Here is a 20,998-nt window from a genome sequence, read left to right as displayed (position 1 = left end):
ATTCCTCAGACTTTGTAGGCTTCTGTTCATCTGCCACTCCCTTTTACAGTTAGTTTTACTCTCTCCTTGGTGTTCTTTATTGCTTCTTCTATACTTTCTCCCTGATTGATCTCATCCATGCCTAGGACTTAAATCACCAATTAAAAGTTAATGTCCTCTAAATCTATTTTGTTTTGACTCGAGTTCTCTCCTCATTCATAGTGTAATTCAATTTCTTATTGGACATTTCCCTCTGGATGTGCAGGTTCCCTCCATCAAGTCACAGTCACAATGTCTCTGAGGGAGCCTATGAAACTGCACCCTTCTTTTTCACATAAAGGACAATGTAGCAGAAGATCAAATATCATCTTTACTACTGATTGTATTAGTTTCCTATTGCTGTTGTAACAAATACCACAAACTTAGTAAACAGCAGAAATTTATTACCTTAGTCTGAAGATTAGAAATCCTAAAATCAACGTACTGGCAGAGCTGCATTCTCTCTGGGGACTTTAAGGGGGAATCCATTTCCTTGCCTTTTCCAGTTTCCAGAAGCTGTCTGCATTCCTTGGCTTCATCTTCAATGCCAGCAGTACATATTCTTCAAATCTCTCTTTTTCTCTTACCTTTGTTTCCATCTTATCTTTCTCCCTGATTCCGACCTTCCTACCTCCAAGCCCAGACAGATAACCTAAAATAATCTCTCCATCTCAAGATCCTCGACTTAATTACAACTGCAAAGTCCCTTTTGCCATGTTAAGGGAGGGAACATATTCACAGATTCATTCACATGAACATCATTGGGGGACCATTATTCTGTATAATACAACCGATGAAGTTGGTATTGGATATTACCTGAAGGCAGAGAGCCTCCTAATGCCAAATTCTGAAGTTAAACAGGTTTACGGACTTTGTAGCCTGGGACCAGGCACCCTCAACCCCACTCAGGTCCTGCTCCTGGAGGAGCAGAGAACACACCGAGGCAATTCTTTGAAGACAATTTTCTTTTAACAGAAAAGAATGGGGTGGGCAATATTATGTCCAGTTTCTCCTTTTAGATTCACCAATCAGGAAGTCACTCCTTCAGGGAGGAGTGAGCTGGGGCGGGTGCCTCGAGAGGGCATATTATATCAATGGATATCACTTCAAATGGAAGAGTATCATGAGTGGAGACTAAGCGTTTCCACAATAGGCATATCCGTATTTGAACTCATCACCAAGTAACTCATCCCACAAATCTCCATCCTCCACCACGGTCACCACTACCATCTGGTAACTTAGCACAGAAACCGTGGATAACCCAGACTCATCTTTCTTCCCATCTTCCTAAATGGTTCTACCATCTACTCCAGCACCCATACTAAGAACGTATGCCCCCACTCAGTGCTGACCACCCTAACAGCACTCACACGCGTTCTTTCTCCTACATCTCCACAGCCAAAATCTTTGTTTTTTTCTTATAAAGACTTTAGTTACTTATTCTTGAGAGAGAGGCAGAGAGAGAAGCAGGCTCCGTGCAGGGAGCCCGACGTGGGCCTTGATACTGGGTCCCAGGATCACGCCCTGGGCCGAAGGCTTCCTGGGTCAACCGCTGAGCCACCCAGGCTGCCCCGCCCAGACCTTTGTTAAGGCCCTTATCACTGGACTGGAGGAGTAGAGCAGGGGCCTCAATACTGGTCTCCCGCTCTTAAGTCTTACTCTTCTGTCCGTGTTCACTCCCATTATCTTTGCTTATGAAACAGCCTTTGCCTGGAATTACGCCCTTTATAGTCAGTCTCCAACCGCCCCCCCCCCAGCCTGGTACCCCAGTTTGCCCAAGCGTCAAGCAAAACTTGAGTAATCAACATCAGCCAGGATCAGACTTGAATCTAGGTTTCTCTGACTCCAAAGTCCCTGCTCTCATCTGCTCTTGCTCGACTGCCTTCTCCTAACATTAAAAATTAATTTTAAGAAAAAAAAAATCACTTAGAGCCTGATGGGCTTTATACTTCCCAAAGCGCCTCCGCAAACATTCTTCCCTCTTAGCCTCACAATCCTCCAGCGTAGGCAGGATGGGTCCTGCCGCCCCGTTTATAAAATGAGGACCCCGGGGAATTCAAGGCTCCGCTCATCACCCCCCGCTGCCGGGTTGAGGAGTCACTGAGCGGCTTCCCGCGTTAACCACGCCCGCAGCCCCCTCTGGTCCCGCTCCCCGCGCGACCTCCCCGCACTTCACAGAAGCGGCCGGCGGGATCCGCGCCAGTCCGGACGAGGCCACTGCTCCTTCCACCGCAGGCTCCCTGAACCTCGCGACAGGGACCGTCCCGTCCGCAATGACGAGTCGGTGACGCAATACGGTGACGTACGGTGACGTGGCTTACCCGGAGCCAGGAGCCGGCAGGGCAGCCACACCCTGGGGCCCCCAGCTCAGGAGGGCCACGGGTCGGGCGGGTGGGGAAACGCCGCGAAACCAGCCTGGGAGACCCCTCCCGCCCTGAACCGTCAGATCCCGCCCGCCGCCGCCGCCGCCGCCCGGTTGCTAAGTGACGCCAGCGCGCAGAGGCGCGTGCGCGGCCACGGCGCTGTGCGTGAGGGCGGACGCGCGCCGCGGCGGCGGCGGCGGCGGCGGCGGCGGCGAGGACGGCGGCGGCGGCGGCCGAGGGGGCGGTGGCTACGAGGAGCGGGCGGAAGAGGCGTCGGTGCGGGCGGCTAGGTCGCGGAGGACCCTCGTTGGGGTGAGTGGCCGGCGCCTCGCAGGGGGGTGGGGCCTGGCCGCACCTGCCGGCGGGCCCGGGGCGGTCCCGCGCGCGCCGCTCCACGCCCCTCTGCCGCTTTTTCCGGGGGCGGGGGAGGGTCGGTTCCTGGGCACGGGCGCTCGGGGAAGCGGCGGCGAGGGCCGGGCGACGGCGGGTGGTCCCGGAAGGTGTGGTGGGAAGTCGGTGTCTGGGGGCGTCGGGGCGGCTTCGCCAGGGCTCCCGGAGCGAGGAGCCGCAGTCTGGAGAAGCCCAGGCTCTCCCAGAGCCGCCTGGCAGCCTGCCTGAGACCCGGTGGACCGAGCCCGAGCCCGAGCCCGAGCCCGAGGGGAGGCGGGGCGCGGGGCGCGGGGCGCGCGGTGGGGGTGCGGAAAGTTTGGCGCTGCGGGGCCCTTCCTCGCCCCTGCCCTGGCTGGGATCCGAGGCGGAGCCGGTTGTTATGGAGAGTTGTGAATCCGTGCGGGCGAGCGGCGCCAGACACACCCACGACCTGGGGAAGGCGGTCGGTCTGTCAGCGCTGCCAGGGGGCGGCCAACCTGTTGCCTGGACTTTCCAGCTTCACGTGTCTGTGCACGTGCCTGAAGCCCGCGGACAGCTCTGCCCCGCGCCTCCCGTCACGCTGCTGCTGCTACGGGTTTTGAGGCCGGGGGCGGATATCCATCCTCGTAGACTCCAGTCAGCTGTTTTTTATTTCCCCGAAGTCTGTTGTGTTTCTGTCGTTATGAGGACCGAGGAAGTATGGAGGCACTGCCTCTTTGTTTTGTTTTTAATTTCCTTTAAAAGTAGTACACACTTGCTAGTTACCGGGCAGAAAAAAGCATATTCTCTCCACGTGCGGGCTAGAGCCTGGTGGTGGGCGGACAGGCCTGGGTGTAAGGTGCGGCAGGTCAGCAGCCCCGTGGTCCCAGTGCGCCCGCTCCCCTCAGGCGTCTATGTGTGGTGGTTGTCGTTACCTTTCTTGGGAGAAAAGAGTATTGGAGGCGGGGGAAAAGAGGGTATTTCCTGACTTTTGATGAAGACCGTGCGTGGAACTGGCACAGAGACTGTACTGAAATTCAGTCGTATAATCTGTGCAAGAGAATTGAAGAGAGTAACTTGTAAGTTTTCGTTCAGCTCTAAAATATTGTGGGCCAGTTTCCTAAGTAAGGATCCGTAAAGTGTGCTGCCTGAGATGCTTGCATCTTGGGACCAATAATAACCTTGCTCTGTAGCACTAAGAGTAATGGAAATTCAGTGTCTCTTGCTCTCCAGACTGTACCAACTTTTAGGACAGGTATCGTGTCTTTTTTACTCATGGCCATATCTTAAGCATCTACAAGAGCGTTTGCCACAGAGTACGCAGGTTATAGGTATTTGTTACACATTGCACTATGAGTGTTTATTGATGTAGAGCAAGCGTTTAACTTCGTCCATCTAGTAGTTAATACATGTGCCCCTGTGCATATAGTCACGTTACATGTGGGAGAAGGTTTATGGGTACAAATGACATAGAAGAGCTGGCTTTTTTTAAAGAGAAATCTGGCTAGGAAAACAAAGCATATGTATGTCAAATCATTATGAAACCAAATGAGGCAGTATGTAAACAAGTGCTATGTGAGGTGCTGTACTTTAAGTGCAGCGGAAATTTAGAAAAACCAAGACCTGTGGTGGGCTGAGGTAGTGAACTCTTTGGAAGAGTTACAAAATTTGAGTTAGAGAAGAGATAAATCACATGTTGAGAAAATAGTGTGAATCTGCTGGGTGAGGGCTATATTGAGACCTTCGTGTCATGTCTGGTGAGTGGAGTAGAAGATCTCTGATAGGGAGATACTGGAGAGAGAAGGTTTAGCAGGCTGGAGAGGGAATGTCTTAAGACTAAGGCAGGCCGGGATGCCTGGGTGGCTCAGCGGTTGAGCGTGTCTTTGGCTCAGGCTGTGATCCCACGGTTCTGGGATCGAGTCCCATATCGGACTCCCTGCAGGGAGCCTGCTTCTCCCTCTGCCTTTGTCTCTCTCTGTGTGTGTATTTCATAAATAAATAAATAAAATCTTAAAAAAAAAAAAAAACTAAGGCAAGCTTATCAGCATCACACTGATAGCAGGATAGGGCCTGCTTGCTGGGTGGGATGGGAGTTGTGTTAAAGTAGAGTCCTAGACAAAAATAAGTGTTATCCTTACTTAAAATTAAGAGATATTATGGTTGAACCAGGATCAGGTTGTTGTATACTTCTGAATTCAGTTACTAATTTGAATAAATGCCTCACTAATGTGAGTGTATCTTATGTAGTCGGCAGTGCATGTCCCCATTTCTAAAATCTGTCATGCTTGGGCCTTTCCATTGGAAATCTGAAATGATGTACCCAAAGCAATTATCCAGCCACTCTCAGTAACACAGTTTTGCTTGGGATTATCTGTTATAGTGGTCTGTGAGGATTGTAGTTACTGCTGATCCTGTAAATACACAAATAATGTTTGCTAGGAAAGGAGTCTATTTGAAGAAAGACACTAAAAAATATTGACAGAAAGATTTGAGAAAATTAAAGATATTGCTGCTGAATATTGAACCTTTGATCTTTATAATATCTTTTGTTGTTAATGTGGAAATTCTTTGGAGTGGTGAATAAACCTGAAGTTGGATTGCTAACCTACCATGTGTAGAGTTGCAACACCATATGTTGCATTATTTAACAACTCAGCAAATATTTATTGGGTGCTGGCTATGGCTAGATACTGTGGTCAGTGCTGGGAAGACAAAGAATAAGACACCTCTTGAGATACTAAGTGTTCGTTAGACTACGGAACCCCTAACTGTGGTATAAGAGTTAATCACTTTGGAATAAGTAAAATGCTAAGGGCATTGATCACTTTGGCTGGGGAAAATTTGATAGAATCAGGGAAAGCTTTCACAAGAAGAGGATAGAACTTAACCCTGGAGGTTGCGTAGAATTTTGCACATGTAAAAGGGAAAATGAACATTCCAAGCAGAGGGGAGAACATAAGCAAAGTTGTCAAAGATTAAAACTAATAGGGTTTTTGGAAAACCTTGAGTTGTTTCTCTTGATGAGACAGGAAAGGAATGTTTGGAGCCAAATTACTTTGGGGTCTTTCATTCCATTCTAAAAAGCTTAGACTTACCCCCCCCCCCCCCCCCCCCCCCCCCCCCGCCCTGCCAATGCCCCTCTCATGTTGGCGATGGAGAGCCTTAGAAGGTGGACGAATCAGACCAGAAAGTTAACTGACAAGTCCTGTGCAGAATTGCATGAGAGTGAAGAGGCAGGGAAACCCGTTAGGATGTAGATGAGAGCTGCTGGGAGCTTGAAGAGGGAAGGTGGGAGTGGATGGATTGTAGAGCTATTTTAGATGTTAAAATCTCTAAATGTTATGACCAGCTAGAGGTGAGAGAGTGAGAAGTCAAAGATGTGTCTGGCTTGAGTAACTGATGATTATGATGACATTAAATTAATGGAGGAGGAACAGATATGCAGGGGAGAGAAGAAATGATGTTAATGTTAATTATCAGGTCCCTGTGTAGAGTTTAGAGAGAGCCACTAGGTGATTGGAAATTCTACTCCAGAGTTGATGAGACAGTTTAGGAATAACTGTGACAGTCTTCAAGGATATGTTTCCATAGTACTATTCTAGAAGTGAGTATAGCAGCTAACGCTGCTGTGGACTTTGGGGTCAGGAAAACTGGAGGTCAGATCTGTTTAACTTATTGGTTGAGTTGGGCAACCTTGGGCAAGTTGTTTAATATCTCTAAGCCTAAATTTCCTTTGAAAAGTGGGGTTAGTAATACCTTAAAGAATCATTGTGGAGATTAAGATAATATGTGCATGATGATTAGCACAGTGCCTAGCTTATAAATACTTAATGATAACTGCTGCTATTAGTAGTGGTAGTTATAGTTATCATTGTAGAGGTAGTAGAATATATAACTACCCAGAAAGATGGAGAATGAGAACTAGAAAGGACAAGGAATGGAACTTTTGGACATTAGCGCTTGGATCAAACTTTGAATGGTTCTCAAACTTAAGCATGCATCACAAATACCTGAGGCCTTGATAAAACACAGATTGCTGGGCCCCAACAGTCTGAGTGGGGTCAAGAATTTGCATTTTGAAGAAGGTCTCTGGTGATGCTGATGCTTGTGTTCCCAAGACCACACTTTGAGAACTACTGACTTGGAGGTTGGTTGAAAGAAGAGAAATCAGCGTAGAGACTAACAGAGAGATTGGGCAGCTGGAAAACCAGGAGAGAGTTCAGAGAAGGTTAGGGAGGTAGCAGCCTGAAGACTTTAGATCCACCAGTGTGCTTCCAGTTCTATAGGTCTCATCCCATTCTTATTTCTGTCTTCTCCAGAATGTGGCACAATGCTTGGCACATAGCATTGCTTGAATGAACCTTGGAAGCCCCTTAATACTGTTCTTGTGCATGATTACACATACTTTGCATGCAGATTTCATTCATCCTCTTATATCTCTGCTGAGTCATAGAGAAGTTACTGTTTCTGGTTTTACACATAGACACAGACGCATGTGCTCGTGCGCGTGCTCAGTAGCTATAGAAAATTTCTTCCAAATGATGCATTAGCTGGGTGCTGTGACTTTGTGTTGGATGTCCTAACTCCTCCCTTTATTTTTAATGTCAGAGTCCAGTTTGCAAAATATTTGTCCATAACAGATGTCAAGATTACAGTCTGTGTCTTGTATTAGGCACTTTGCAGGTTTATTAGATATAGGTATACTCCCTATACCTTGGAAGTTTATAATAAGATGGGCAAAGGAAAGGAGTAGAAGGTGATAACGATTACAAAAATGTGGATTGAGGGGTACCTGAATATAAAGACTTAGTCCTTGTTTGCTGATATACCTTGGATCTTACGTGTCTCATATACTGAGGACTTTTGTCATGCAGAACAAATATTAGTTCTAATCTCTGACAGGAATTTGTAAGAGAGTTCCACTGTGTAAGAAAATCAAACAGTAGTTGCTTGTATAAGATACAAGCATGTTATAAAGAGATTTCAGGAGGTAAGTTGTAGTTTCATGACTCACTAGTTAGCTACTCACCATGCTTCCTGGTCTCTTGTTTTCTCTCAGTTATTCTGTTAACATTTGTTAAGTATCTACCATGTGCCAGAAACTGTATAAAGTGCTGGCTGTAGAGAAATAATTGCTCTGGGTATCTAGCACTGGCATTAGTTGGGGGTATAATATGTGTGAATGAGTGTGTACACACATTGTCAGGGGGAAGATCTGATACTTGCATTTTATAATTTTAAGAATATATTGATATGAGCAGACATCAAGGACTTGAAGTTGAATTCATCCAGCCTTATGTATGCAAGGAGCCATGAAAAAATATAGAAATAAAAGGTTTTGAATATATATTTCTTTTATTAGAAAGAGCACAAGCAGGAGGGCCAGAGGTGGGGTGGGGGAGAGAATCTCAAGCAGACTCCATGCTGAGCGCAGAACCTAACATGGGGCTTGATCTCAGGACCCTGAGATCATGACCTGAGCCAAAACCAAGAATGGGGTACCTAACAGACTATGCCACCCTGGCACCCCAATAAACACAAAGTTTTAAACAAAGAATGTATACTTCAGTAGAGGAGGAAAAATGTATTTATAATACTTAATAGTATTAAGTATAGTAATAGTAATAGTATTAAGTATCATAGAATATGATAAGTACTGTATAAATATTGGTCACAGACTAGAGTCTCCAATGCTTGTTGAGTACCTGAGTGTTCAATTGTGATTTCAATTCATACGTTATTTACTAGGTATTCCAGAAATTGTAATATCATAAATCCAAATTAATATCCTGGAATGCCTCTTGCATCTTTATATGATACCAGAAAATATCTGGTAGTCTGTGTCTTTGTTTCTTGGTTTGGGAAATATTCTTCTAGTACATGAAAGCAAAAAGGTTATTAACAACTGGCTATTGTTTGTCAAGTCACTGCATTATTCTAGGGCTCTTTTCTATATGTTGTTTAATCCTTATAATAGGTTTGTAAATTGGGTATTGTCTCTACTTTACTAATAAGGCGATTGAGATTCAGAATGGGGAGAACAGTTTGCCTGCCATTTGTGGCCAGGGAGTTGAGGCTTAGACTCCAGAGTCATTGCTCTTCATGTCAGCTATTGGCATCGGCGTGGGGCCTAGCACGCAAGTATCCAGATGGAGGAATCCAATCTTGTTTTGCTGATTTGGGAAAAGTTATTGGAGGAAGTTAGAATTTTAATAACTGCCTGAACAATTGAAGACAATTTGATAATATTTTTGGGATAGAGGGGAAAAGGAGGTGGACTTTTAAAAGCCTCAGTGCTAATTCTTCTGTGATGACATGGCTATATTTGACCCCACATTTTTTTTAGTTCTGACAAGAGATTTTACATAAACATCAGATTTCCCACTTTTCTATATATAGGTACAAGTCTTCAAGAGGAGGAACTAACTGTACTTTTCCAAGCTAATGACATTTAAAATAAATTCAGAACTCCTTTTTTTTTTTTTTTATCACGTAGTGAAAAATACCTTGCTCTTCACCCTAAACAGTGAGGTGTTCTCTCCACACCACTCATTCCTTCTATCCCTCCACATGTTTATTTTTTAATCTGTTTACAAGTTAAATAGTTGTATATTCTATTTGATTTATCCCTTTTGGGTCCTATTTTATATATTCCTGAAATAACAACTGTAAGCATCTTTGTAAAGCAGAGTCAGTTCTGGCTAATTTCACTATTAATACCTTTATAAAATTATAATTATACCGATAGATATCAAATGCCGTATTACCTGTTGTTATATAACAAATTACCCCCTTCAAATTAGCAGCTTAAAACAACACTTTTTTTTTTTTTTTTTTTTAGAGAGAGGAAGTGGGGAGGGATGGGGCAGAGAGGGAGAGAAAATCTTAAGCAGGTTCTACATCCAGCTCAGAGCCTGACAGGGACCTCTACAACCCTGAGATCATGCCCTGAACTGAAAATCAGAAGTCAGAAGCCCAATTGACTGAACCACCCAGGCGCCTCAGACATTTATCTAATGATTTCTGTGGGTTAGGAATTCATTTGCAGCTTTGCTGGGTGATTCTGGCCCAAAGTCTCTGATGAATTGCTCTACACCTGTTGACCAGCACTGCCATAGTCATCCAAAGGCTTGATTGGGACTGGAGGGTCTGCTTCCTAGATGGCTACTTCACATGACTGTTAGCACAAGTCCTTAGGTCTTTAATAAAAGAGGTCTTTAATAAAAGAGGTCTTTAATAAAAAGGGGCTGTTTGAGTGTATGTCAGCTGATTTCACCCAGAGCAAGGGATGCAAGAGTGAGGAAGGAGGATACCACATGACTTAATATGGTCTGTCTTGAAAACGTACACTGCCACTTCTGCTCTATCCCATTTGTTATAAGCAGGTCACTAAGGTCAGCTCACACTCTAAGAAAGACAAGTAGCCTCTACTTTTTTTAGGGGGGGATGGGTCAAAGAATCTGTAGACATATTTTAAAACACGATAAATCCATTGTCATATGAAGCTGTATCGTCAGCTGAAATTATATCTATTTTTTTAAAAAGATTTTATTTATTAGAGAGTGTGCATGCAAGAGCGAGGGGAGGGTCTGGGGAGAGGGAGAAACAGACTCTCCACTGAGCAGGAAGCCCGATTCAGGCCTCAATCCCAGGACCCCAAGATCATGGCCTGAGCTGAAGGCAGAGGCTTAATGGACTGAGCCACCCAGGCACCCCTGATTGTCTCTATTGTCACATGTGTAGTAATGTAGTAGTTGTTTTGACTTGTGTATTCACAGTATTTTCTGGAAATGTTCTGAAGGTGGTGGTTTTTTAAATCTAAAGCAGGTTTTCACATATTACAGATTTGTTGGTGATATCTTGAAGTTTCGCATCTATTTCATTAGCTGCAGTTCCAATACCACTGGAATACTTTGATTTTTATCTTATTTTATTAACTTTTTCTTGTATCATTTCATTTACACTATTTAATGGTTTTTATGGTTAATCATAAAGGTTTTTTTATATTAAGATTTTATTTATTTACTCATGAGAGGCACACAGAGAGAGGCAGAGACATAGGCAGAGAGAGAAACAGGCTCCCTGTGGGGAGCTGGAGGCAGGACTTGATCCCAGACCCCGGGATCACAACCTGAGCCAAAGGCTGAGACTCAACCATTGAGCCATCCAGGCATCCCTCCAGGATTAATCTTAAATAGAACCAAACATTTCAAGACAAATTAATTTACTTTCTAAACTTTTTTTTTTTAAAGATTTTATTTATTCATGAGAGACACACACAGAGAGAGAGAGAGAGAGAGAGGCAGAGATATAGGCAGAGGGAGAAGCAGGCCCCATGCAGGGAGCCTGATGTGGGACTCGATCCTGGGTCTCCAGGTTCATGCCCTGAGCTGAAGGTGACGCTAAATCGCTGAGCCACCCAGGGATCCCCACTTTCTAAACTTTTAGAAGAAAAGTCCTTGCTTAATCCATGTTTGAAGGCACTCATTTCAGCTTCTACAGAGCACAGTGACTTTGGGTTTCATGGTTTGGATGAGGCTGTTAACTTTGTTCACATCCTTTGGGTACTTGAGAAATTCTTCTTGAGTGAGATCCTTAATTAGCTCCATTGGATTCCAAATTTTGTTCTTTAGAAAGTATATGTAGGATATAATTGGTTTAGTCGGAGAACCTTTTTGGAACATCACAGTTAGGTACATATTTTGGCACTTTATTTCTTTAGTTTGTTTTTCAATTTTTAAAAAAGGTTCTTATTTATTTTGGAGAGAGAAAGGAAGCGAGCATGAGCAGGGGAAGGGGCAGGTGAAGAGGGAAAGAGAAAATGTCAAGCAGACTCTGTGCTGAGTATGGAGCCCGACATGGGCTCTATCTTACGACCCTGAGATCATGACCTAAGCTGAAACCAAGAGGTGGACACTTAACCAACTGAGCCATCCAGGCGTCTCTATTTCTTTAGATGTTAAATAGATTTAGACTTCACTGTCCCTACCCCCAGCAGGTATCAATTACCTTACTTTTTTCTTTTTTTTTTTTTTTGACCTAATTTTACACAGAAAAGAATTCTACATTCCTCCAAATGTTAACATTTTACCACATTTGTTTTATCCTTTCTCTTTTTGTCTCTCTCTCTCTCACACACACACACACACACACACACTGTTCAAGAGTAAGCTACAGAGCATTATTTACAATAGCTAAACTGTGGAGGTAGCCTAAGTGTCCCATCAATAGTTGAATGGATAAATTATATAATGGAATATTATTCAGCCATAAAAAGAATGAAAATTTGCCATTTGTGCCAACATCTATGGATATAGAGGATATAGATGAAATAAGTCAATTAGAGCAAGACATATACCATGTGATTTCACTCACATATGGAATTTAAGAAACAAACAAAAAACCCCAAATGAACAAAGAAGAAAAGACAATAAATGAACTCTTCACTATAGAGAACAAACTGATGGTTCCCCAGAGGGGAAGTGGGTAGGGTAGGGTGGGTGGAAAGATGAAGAGGATTAAGATCACTCTTACCTTAATGAGACCTGAAAAAATGTATGGAACTGTTGAATCATTAACTTGTACACCTGGAACTACTATAACTGTATGTTACGTACCCTTGAATTGAAATCAATAATAAAAAGAGTAAGTGGCAGATACAATACCCTTTTACCCCAATCCTTCTGTGTGCATTTCCTTAGAAGAAAAAAGAATATTCTTATACTAACTACATTCTAATCATCAGGAAATTAGTATTAATGTAGTATTGTTATTGTCCTGATTGGCTTATGAGTGAATGCCTTTCATAGCAACAACAAAAACCACTCACACACTACCTTCAGTTGTTTTCCTTTGGTCTCCTTTAGTCCGGAACAGTTCCTCAATAGTTGTCTTTGTGACACTGGCATTTTTGAGGAGTATAGGCCAGTTTTGTTTTGTTTTAATATTTGTGCTGCCGAAGAGAGCACTTGTTTTGCTTTAAAACAGAGTGTCCCTCATTCGAGGTTTGTCTGGTGTGCCTTCATGATTCAGTCCACGTTAATCCATTTTTGGCAAGGCTACCACCATGTGTTTCTCGGTGCGTCACCTCAGGAAGGCCAGTGATGCCGCTGTTACTGCTGATGTTACCTTCCGATCATTTTAGTTAATAAGGAGTCTGCCCGGTTTCCCCACTGTAAAGTTACTATTTTTTCCTTTGTAACTGATAAGTGTTTTCTAGAGAAATTCTTTGAGACTATGAATATCCTGTTACTCTTAGACATTTACCTACTAGTTTTAGCATCCATTGTTGATTCTTTCCTGAATCAATTTTGCCAAATGAATATTTCCTAATTCTATTATTCCTCCTACATTTATTAGTTGAATTCTCCCCATTAGTTAATATCACTATGAACTCACAGATTCTTGTGTTATTCAGTGGGTTATGGTTATTATTTATCTTTAACTTTCTGTAAGTGTAGTTAGCATACAGTGCTGTGTTAGTTTCAGGTGTACAATATAGTGATGCAGCAGTTCCATACATAACCCAGTGTTCCTTACAATGCACTCCTTATCCCTATCACCTATTTCACCCAGCCCCTCTGGTAACCATCGGTTTGTTCTCGATAGTTAAGAGTCTATTTCTTGGCTTCTGTCTCTCTTTCTCACTGTCTCATTTACCTTTACTATCATTATTTCTTTTACTCAAATTGCTGCGTATTCATCCAGTGGGAACTTTTTCAAGCTGGTTTTGTCTTTGTGATGTGTCCCCAATATTCTTTGAGCACGTCCTTATTTTCTGGTACAACAAGATAGTCCTATTTTCCTGGCCCCTCCTTTGGATTCAGTTCTAGATTCTCTTAGCAAACAGAGGTGTGTGTGTGTGTGTGTGTGTGTGTGTGTGTGTTTGTGCCCACACACCTCTATATCTAGTTTTGTGTATTTCTGTTAAACCCATGAGCTTACACTGACACTTCCAGTTTCAGTCCTACAACACAGGGTTTTTTCTGTCATTATTCTTTTCATATTTGTAACTCCCTTCTCCTACAGTGAGAACCTGGTTCCCCCCTTTGACCTTATATTTACTTATTTGTACACTTAATATACCTAGAAAGTAAATTCAAAATAGCTAGCCTGTGCCTCTGTGAAAATGAAAGCCATTAACAAGAATTCAGTATTTAACTTTTAACCTTTAGCCTGAAGGCATACAGTACAGCCACTTTGTTCAAAAGTTACATAGTTATGTATCCCCTTCAGTGTGATTATGTTATTTATTTGAAATAGTTTGGTTCATATTAATTCTCTGTATTTCATGTCACTCTATTATCTCCCCATTTTTTATTTTATTTACTGTCCTTTTTTGAGCCTGTGAAACAATAACCAATAATAATGGTTGCAGAAGTCAAGAAGGCATTCTCAGAAGTGTCATTCCCATTTCTTCTGTCCTGTCTACCCTCTTCCTAACCACTTCCTATAATCTATTCATTTACCCAGCTTTATCCTTATTGTATTTCTTTTTGCACAAATAACCAGATAATATGTATATTTTCTTATTTCCCCATTTTTTTCTTACCCCAAAAGTGCTGTAGATATTCTTTTGCATTTTACTTTTTGCACTTAACATTGTATCCTGGAAACCACTCAACATAAGTTCCTAGAGATCTTTCTGTTATTTTTTTTACAGCCTCATAAAATTTCTTTGTGAGGAGGTCACCTGCTTGCTTCTATGGGGTTTCTTATATTTATCTAGTACTTTGGAACACTTTCCTCTTGTTGCCTCATTCCATTCATGCTTCCTTCTATCTTTCCTGTTTAGGTTAGGTGCCTTTCTGAGGCTTCCTTACCCACACTCTCCAAGCCATAGATTAATTTCTTAGCAGATTGAATTTGCTTTTCTTCCCTCTCAATCCTTTGTCCTGATGAATGCTACATTATTCATCTAAGCTGAAAAGCTGACTGTCCTGAACGCCTTTGCTCTTGTACCCTCGTATTCTTGTTAATAATCCCTCATACTCATTTTCTCCTTTCCATTCTTAGGGCTTTTACAACTTCACTGAAGTCCTCAATTTCTTGCCTAGATTATTGCATTAGAATCCTAACTATAGAGCAATGGTTCTAGGACAGTGTTAAAGTCACCTGGTAATTTGTTCGAAATGCAAATTTGAGGACCTCACCTTTTGAATCAGAAACTCTGGGGATGAGGCCTGGCAACCTGTGTTTTACTGTTCCCTCTAGGTGGTTCTGAAACAACTAAAGTTTGGGGACCATGGACAGAGTGTTTACAAAATTGTAGAAGGAGATTTTAAAGAAACTAGTAGATACTGAAAGTGGAGAAAGAAGTAAACAAGCTGTGAAAATGGGAACACTTGAACTGAGGAGCCTCCTTTAAAAAGGAAGAAGGAAAGCTCTTGGGTTCCTTCCTGGCTTTCGTCTTTTTATCCTGTAGAACATGTAGTCTTTGGCACAGGATCCTACAGCTTACACTGATACTTTCCCTGCCTGGGTCCCAGCTTGTATAGAAAATGTCTATATCTTTTAAAACTTTTGTTTCTGCTGTCCAGCAACACATATACAGAAAAGTACATGGAACGCAAATGCTGAACTTAATTACTTTAAAGTAAAATCTAGTTTATTTCCACTTCATTAAGAAATAAAACCCTGCTAGCCCCCAGTCACGCATCAGGTGCTCCTTTTCGATCTCAGCCCCTCTCCTAAAAGTAAACACTGTCCTGACTTTTTTTTAAAAAAGATTTTATTTATTCATTAGAGACACAGAGAAAGAGAGAGAGAAGCAGAGACACAGGCAGAGGGAGAAGCAGGCTCCATGCCGGGAACCCGACGTGGGACTCGATCCCGGGTCTCCAGGATCACATCCTGGGCCACAGGCGGCGCTAAACTACCGTGCCACCGGGGCTGCCCTGTCCTGACTTTTATAATATTACTTCCTTATTCTTTTTTTTTTTTTTTTTAACATTTTATCCTTTAAGTATACACAGAAAACACTTATAGGTTACTAGACCTATTTTTGAACTTTATATGAATGAATGAAATATGTGTGTGTTCCTTATGTTGGGCTTTTAAATTTAATATTACATTTTGATATTATTCATCTTGTTGCATACAGCTAATTTTTTCATGTTCACTGCTGCATAGTGAACATAAGTCCATTTCAGGACTATACAATTTATCCTTTCTGCTTTTGATGGACATATGGGTTGTTTCTAGGGACTTTTGTGTTTTAGCTAGGATGTTTTTTTATATGCTCGTGAATATATCTTACCTTAGTGTATAATAGAGTAAAATACTGAGTTTTATGGAATGCAGATCTTCAATATTAGTAGATAACAGCAAACTTTTCTAAAGTGGTTAAACCATTTAAATATTTCTGTTTATTTTTGAACCTTTATATTATCAGTATGAGTATGACCCACATCAAGCCACCTAATACTCATACCATAGTTTTCAGTACCTTGCTGAAGTCCTAGAGATGGAGAAGGCAGCTTAATGAAGAAATCAAACAGCTTAGCTAACATCAACTCATTATCTTTTTTTAAAAAATCTGTTTTAAGGAGGTAATATATGGACATGGTACAAAATTCAAAAATATGAGGGGATATACTGTGGAAGGTAACTCTTCCTTTCATCCTTACCTGACAGACATCCAGTTCTTCCTTCTGGAAGCAGGTGCTATTACCACTGGTATATTAATTTGTTCAACAAATTTTTATTGAGTGCCACTTAAGCACCAAGAACTGTTCTACTGTTTGGGGATAGAGGGCTGAACAAAATAGGCAAAGATCTGCTGTCATTTATGAAGGCTCCCGTTCTATTGGAATGATTAAAAGTAGTGAAGATTTCTATATGTCTTTTCAGAAATATTCTGTGTGCATATGGCACATTCTTATGTTTATTCCTAAACATAAATGTCGCATACCACATTACTGTGTCACGCTTTTTCCTCATTGCATCTTGGAGGCTGTTACATATCCATATATGAAAAGGCTGCCTGATTCTCTTTAGCAGCCCTTACAATTATCAGGACAGAAAATTGTAGAAGACTGAAATGGGCATAAAAAAAATCACAGACTGTCATATCCAGTGCATTCGTCTGGACTCTCTGTGCCTTTCATTGTCTTTGAGCTGTTTTATAACTGTAAATTGTAGAAAACTGACAGTTATGCAGATGATTCTTGTTTATAGAAACACAAGTTGATTTTGTCCAGCAGAATGCAATTGAATGTTGCCCTGGGGATAGTGACTAGTTTTGCATCTATTTGTAAAGCAGTGTTAGCATTCCAGATACTGCACGCACCTGTGTGTGTGTGTGTGTGTGTTGACTACTTTGGACTCTTTATCTTACTGACTGCTTCATTAATTATTGATTTAAATAAAGTCTTTGATACGTTTTATATTTGTATCATGATTTTACCTTTTTTAAATTTTTTTTATTTTATTTTTTGATTTTACCTTTTTAAAACATTATCTTTTAACAGATACATTACAATGACTCCCTTTTTAATGGGCATTTCACTTCTTTATAAAGTGGTTCCTACCAATTTTAGATGGCTTTAATGACTAGGAAAATCTGTGCTATCATGAAGCAGTACTTTTTGATGCTTTGACAAGGAAATTAATGGATGTGAGAGTTCTAGTAATTCTTCCATTAAGCATTCTGACCTAGCCCCTGCCTTCAAGGAGTTTATTGTCTAGCGGAGGAGGAGTAGGAATGATACAGATGAAGTGTATAGTACAGATATTGGGTAATTACTGAGATAGCTAAGACGAGGTTCCCCGGAGGGAGGAAAGAACTGCATGGTTTCCTCACAGCATCTGCTTTTTCTCACAGGCTGTGCTTGCTAAGGCAACTGGATGTCTCCCTCTTTGTGATGCCAGGTGCTAGCACACTTGTTTTTAGGCTGACTATGGAACTATAGTTAAGTCTTTGGGACTCAAATGGAATCCTGTGGCTCCAACTACGAACACGGTGGTTTGTCTATTCCTATGATGGCATTAGCAAGAGAATATAGTGGAGTCACATAGTTGGGGTGGGAGTGGGTTAGTGGTTATATTCTAAAGTCAGGACAAAATGTAAAAATCGAGTACTGTGAAAATTTCCTGTAGCAAACCCTTTAATGCCTATAAAATACCCTATCATGGTTCTCTTAGTACAGGAATGTCCTAAAATCAGCTAATTTGAGTTATGAGAATTTAATTTTACTAGTTTCGTTTGACACCCCTAATTTGGCTTGTCAACACCTCACATTACTAACCATTTCCTGGCCTGCCTCTAAAGCACCACCACGAAACAGTCTTTGCAGTTACGCAATTTGGTGCTTGATAGAGTTGTCTCAGTTACTTCGTTTCTCATTCTGTCGGTAATAATCTTTTGTGCAGTTGCATTGTTTTCATTGATTTCTTTGCTCTCTCACTGTTCTGTCACTCCTCCATTAAAGGTTTAATTACCCCAGTATTAACATATGTACACTTTGTTAATTCCTGAGGAATTGTGTACCATTTATTTCAGTGAATACTATTAAATTGTTTTGATGGGAAGAAATAACCCTCTCAGAGTTTTTAAAGGATTGGTTACTTTTCCTAAGGCAGGATAACTCTGTTCTTCCACTCCTCTTCCTCTGTTATCACTGTTTCTGTTGGTCCTTCAATTAATTTTTTGCTGCTTCCACTTATTTTTCAATGATTGAGAAACTTCTGAAATCACTTATACCTTGTTTTAAGCTTAAGTACAGCAGGGAACATTGAGTGGGTTCACTCAGTGTTCCCACTATTTCTGACTCTTCCTTCTATATAAGTAATTGAATTCACATAAGTTAAATTCGAATATGATGTGATACTCTCATGGTAAAAATCTGACCTAATTCAGGTGGAATTGGAGAGAAGATTCCCAGGCCGCTTCTCTCTCATCCATCCAGACATCTGTTGAGTTCTTGCTAGGTTATATTAAGTGATGTGGATACAAAAGAGAATGATTTATGTTTCCTGTCCACAAAGAACTTGTAACTTGGTAGAGGTGGTAGATTTCAAGGTAGATGTTTGTGATATAAAGTGGTAAGTGCTGTGAGAACAATATATCCAGCTATATCAGCTTCAAATTTATATGCCATGAATACTTTAGTCTATCAGTACTTCTGAGGAGACCTCTGAATAAGCACTGATATTCAGAGAAGGCTTCCTGGTGATGGGTGACACCTCATTAGGCCTGAAGAATGTGGCCAATGCAGGGGGTCAAGGGAATATGTGTTTTTACAGAGAGATGGCAAAGTGTGCCAGGGCAAGTGGTGTTGCTGAAGCATAAAGTGAAAGGCAAAGTGGAGGCTAGAGTGGTAAGTAAGGGTCAGTTCAGAGAGGGCCATGGATGCCCTGTCTGTGAATATGTGTATCATTCCATTGACTATAATATGATTAGTGTTAATAATATAATCACTAAGAGCTACCATTTGTTAAGCATTTACTAAATGCCAGGAACTATATTCAGTGTTTTCATAGTTATCTCACTTATCTCACTCACTTATCTCATTTAATCCTTTGGGACATTCATAAATGAAAATAATGGAGGTGCAGAGAAGTTGAGTAACTTGTTCAAGGTCATGTCTTGACCTTGCAGTGAGTGCAGAGAGGGGATTCCAAAGTACAGAGGTCTGACAGCAGAGCCTTTTAATTGGAGAATAATTTAAAAAGTGTTAAGCCAGAGAGTAGCTTGATTATATCTTCATTTCAGATTGGTTATTGTACAAAATGAGTGGAGATGGAATTGAGGGGGACAAAATAGGAGGTGGAGAGATAGTTTGGAAGCTGTCATAGTGCAGGTAAGAGATGATTGAAACCTGAATCAGAGTAGAAGTTATTAGGCATAGGAGGGATGAATTAAAGGAATAATATTTAGGAGGTAAAATGAGGAGATAATGGGGCTCCTGGGTGGCTCAATCAGTTAAGCATCTGACTCTTGGTTTTAGCTCTAGTTATGATCTCAGGATTGTGGAATCAAGCCCAGTGTTGGGAATCCGTGCTCAGTGGGGAGTCTGCTTCTCTGTCTCTCCCTCTGCCCCTCCCCCTGCTCACATGCTCTTTCTCTCCCAAATAAATCTTTTAAAAAAAGTTAATTGATTAGACGGGGGTGGGAGGGGTGGTGGGGTGGGGGTGGGGGTCAGGGAAAGGAAGTTAAGGGAAATGTGCAGGTTTTTAGCATGGGTTACTTATGTGGCATACCATATATTAAGACAAAGGACACTGGAGAAAAACGGAAATTAAGAGAAGATTAGTTTGATACTGAGTATGCTGACTTGAAATGCCAGTGGGGACATGTGGTAGAATATTGCAAGCATCTGTACATATGAATCTGAAATTCAGAAGGGATATCTGGCCTAGAGATGAGAGATTTGGAAGTTAACAGGTAGTAGTTGGAACCTGGAGGAACGATAAAAGGAAGGCATAGCCCTGGGGAATATGACTCTTAAAGACACAGTAGTGAAAGAAAGAGACACAAAGGTAAAAGGAGAACCAGGAGAGAAGAGTGTCACAGAGGCTCAGGGAGCAGAGTTTCAAGAAGGGTATGTTCAAGAGTGTCACATGCTGCAGAGAGGTCCAGAAAGGTAAGAATGGAAAAGTGAATCTTGGATATTCCAATTAAGACGTCATTGATGACCCTGGTAAGAGCGGTTTCAGTGGGGGTGGTGGGCTGATAGTGAGGCTTCAGTGGATTCAGGAGTGAATTGGAGGTTAAAAAGAGGAGACCAGGGGTGTGGATAACCTCTTGAAAAATTTGAATAAAAACTGGAAAAGGGATAATAAAGTATGTGTGAAGTGCAAGATTGAACAACTAGCTCTAAACTCTTCATGCTCCCAACCTTGGGGGAAGCTGATGTGGGCTCAGTTCAACAAGTTGAAAGTTATTGAAATCTTTGGAATATATAGACTCAAATCCTGGGGTCAGCTGCTTCCTTTGTGACTGCCTGGTAGTCTTTCTATTCTTGAATGGAATAAAATTTGCTCCAATTTGTTGTCAGTGCTATATGTATATCAGAAAGTCATCACCAAAGCACATTGTTGTGCCCAAGATTGCGAATCTGAGAAACCACCAAGGAGCCGACACATGCAAACACATGAGGGTTTATTTACATGCTCAAGCTTGGGTCCAAGTATACCTGACACAGCGGAGCAGGCACTTGGATCCTGGAACTGGGTTACAGCTGGGTTTTTTATAGGCTGGTCTAGGGGATTTTCAGAAGGGGTGGAGGAATTTCTCAAGTTCTGTGTACATTTTGATATGGGGCTTT

General features: G+C 41.8%; 1 protein-coding gene across 7 annotated transcripts in view; it reads left to right on the top strand.

Annotated features, from left to right (window-relative positions):
* The first annotated feature begins 2,579 nt into the window (after positions 1-2,579).
* BTBD9 (BTB domain containing 9) overlaps positions 2,580-20,998 on the top strand; it is a 410,049-nt gene continuing 391,630 nt past the window's right edge. For 6 of the 7 annotated variants that reach the window (XM_038553945.1, XM_038553942.1, XM_038553944.1 and 3 more), the window contains exon 1: positions 2,580-2,693. The gene's annotated coding sequence lies outside the window, so the exon portion shown is untranslated. The remainder of the gene's footprint in view (positions 2,694-20,998) is intronic. The other variant, XM_038553943.1, reaches the window with a different exon arrangement.

This window comes from Canis lupus, chromosome 12 (assembly GCF_011100685.1).
Source record: "Canis lupus familiaris isolate Mischka breed German Shepherd chromosome 12, alternate assembly UU_Cfam_GSD_1.0, whole genome shotgun sequence".
NCBI classification, from domain to species: domain Eukaryota; kingdom Metazoa; phylum Chordata; class Mammalia; order Carnivora; family Canidae; genus Canis; species Canis lupus.
This window is presented reverse-complemented; position numbering and strand designations above follow the sequence as displayed.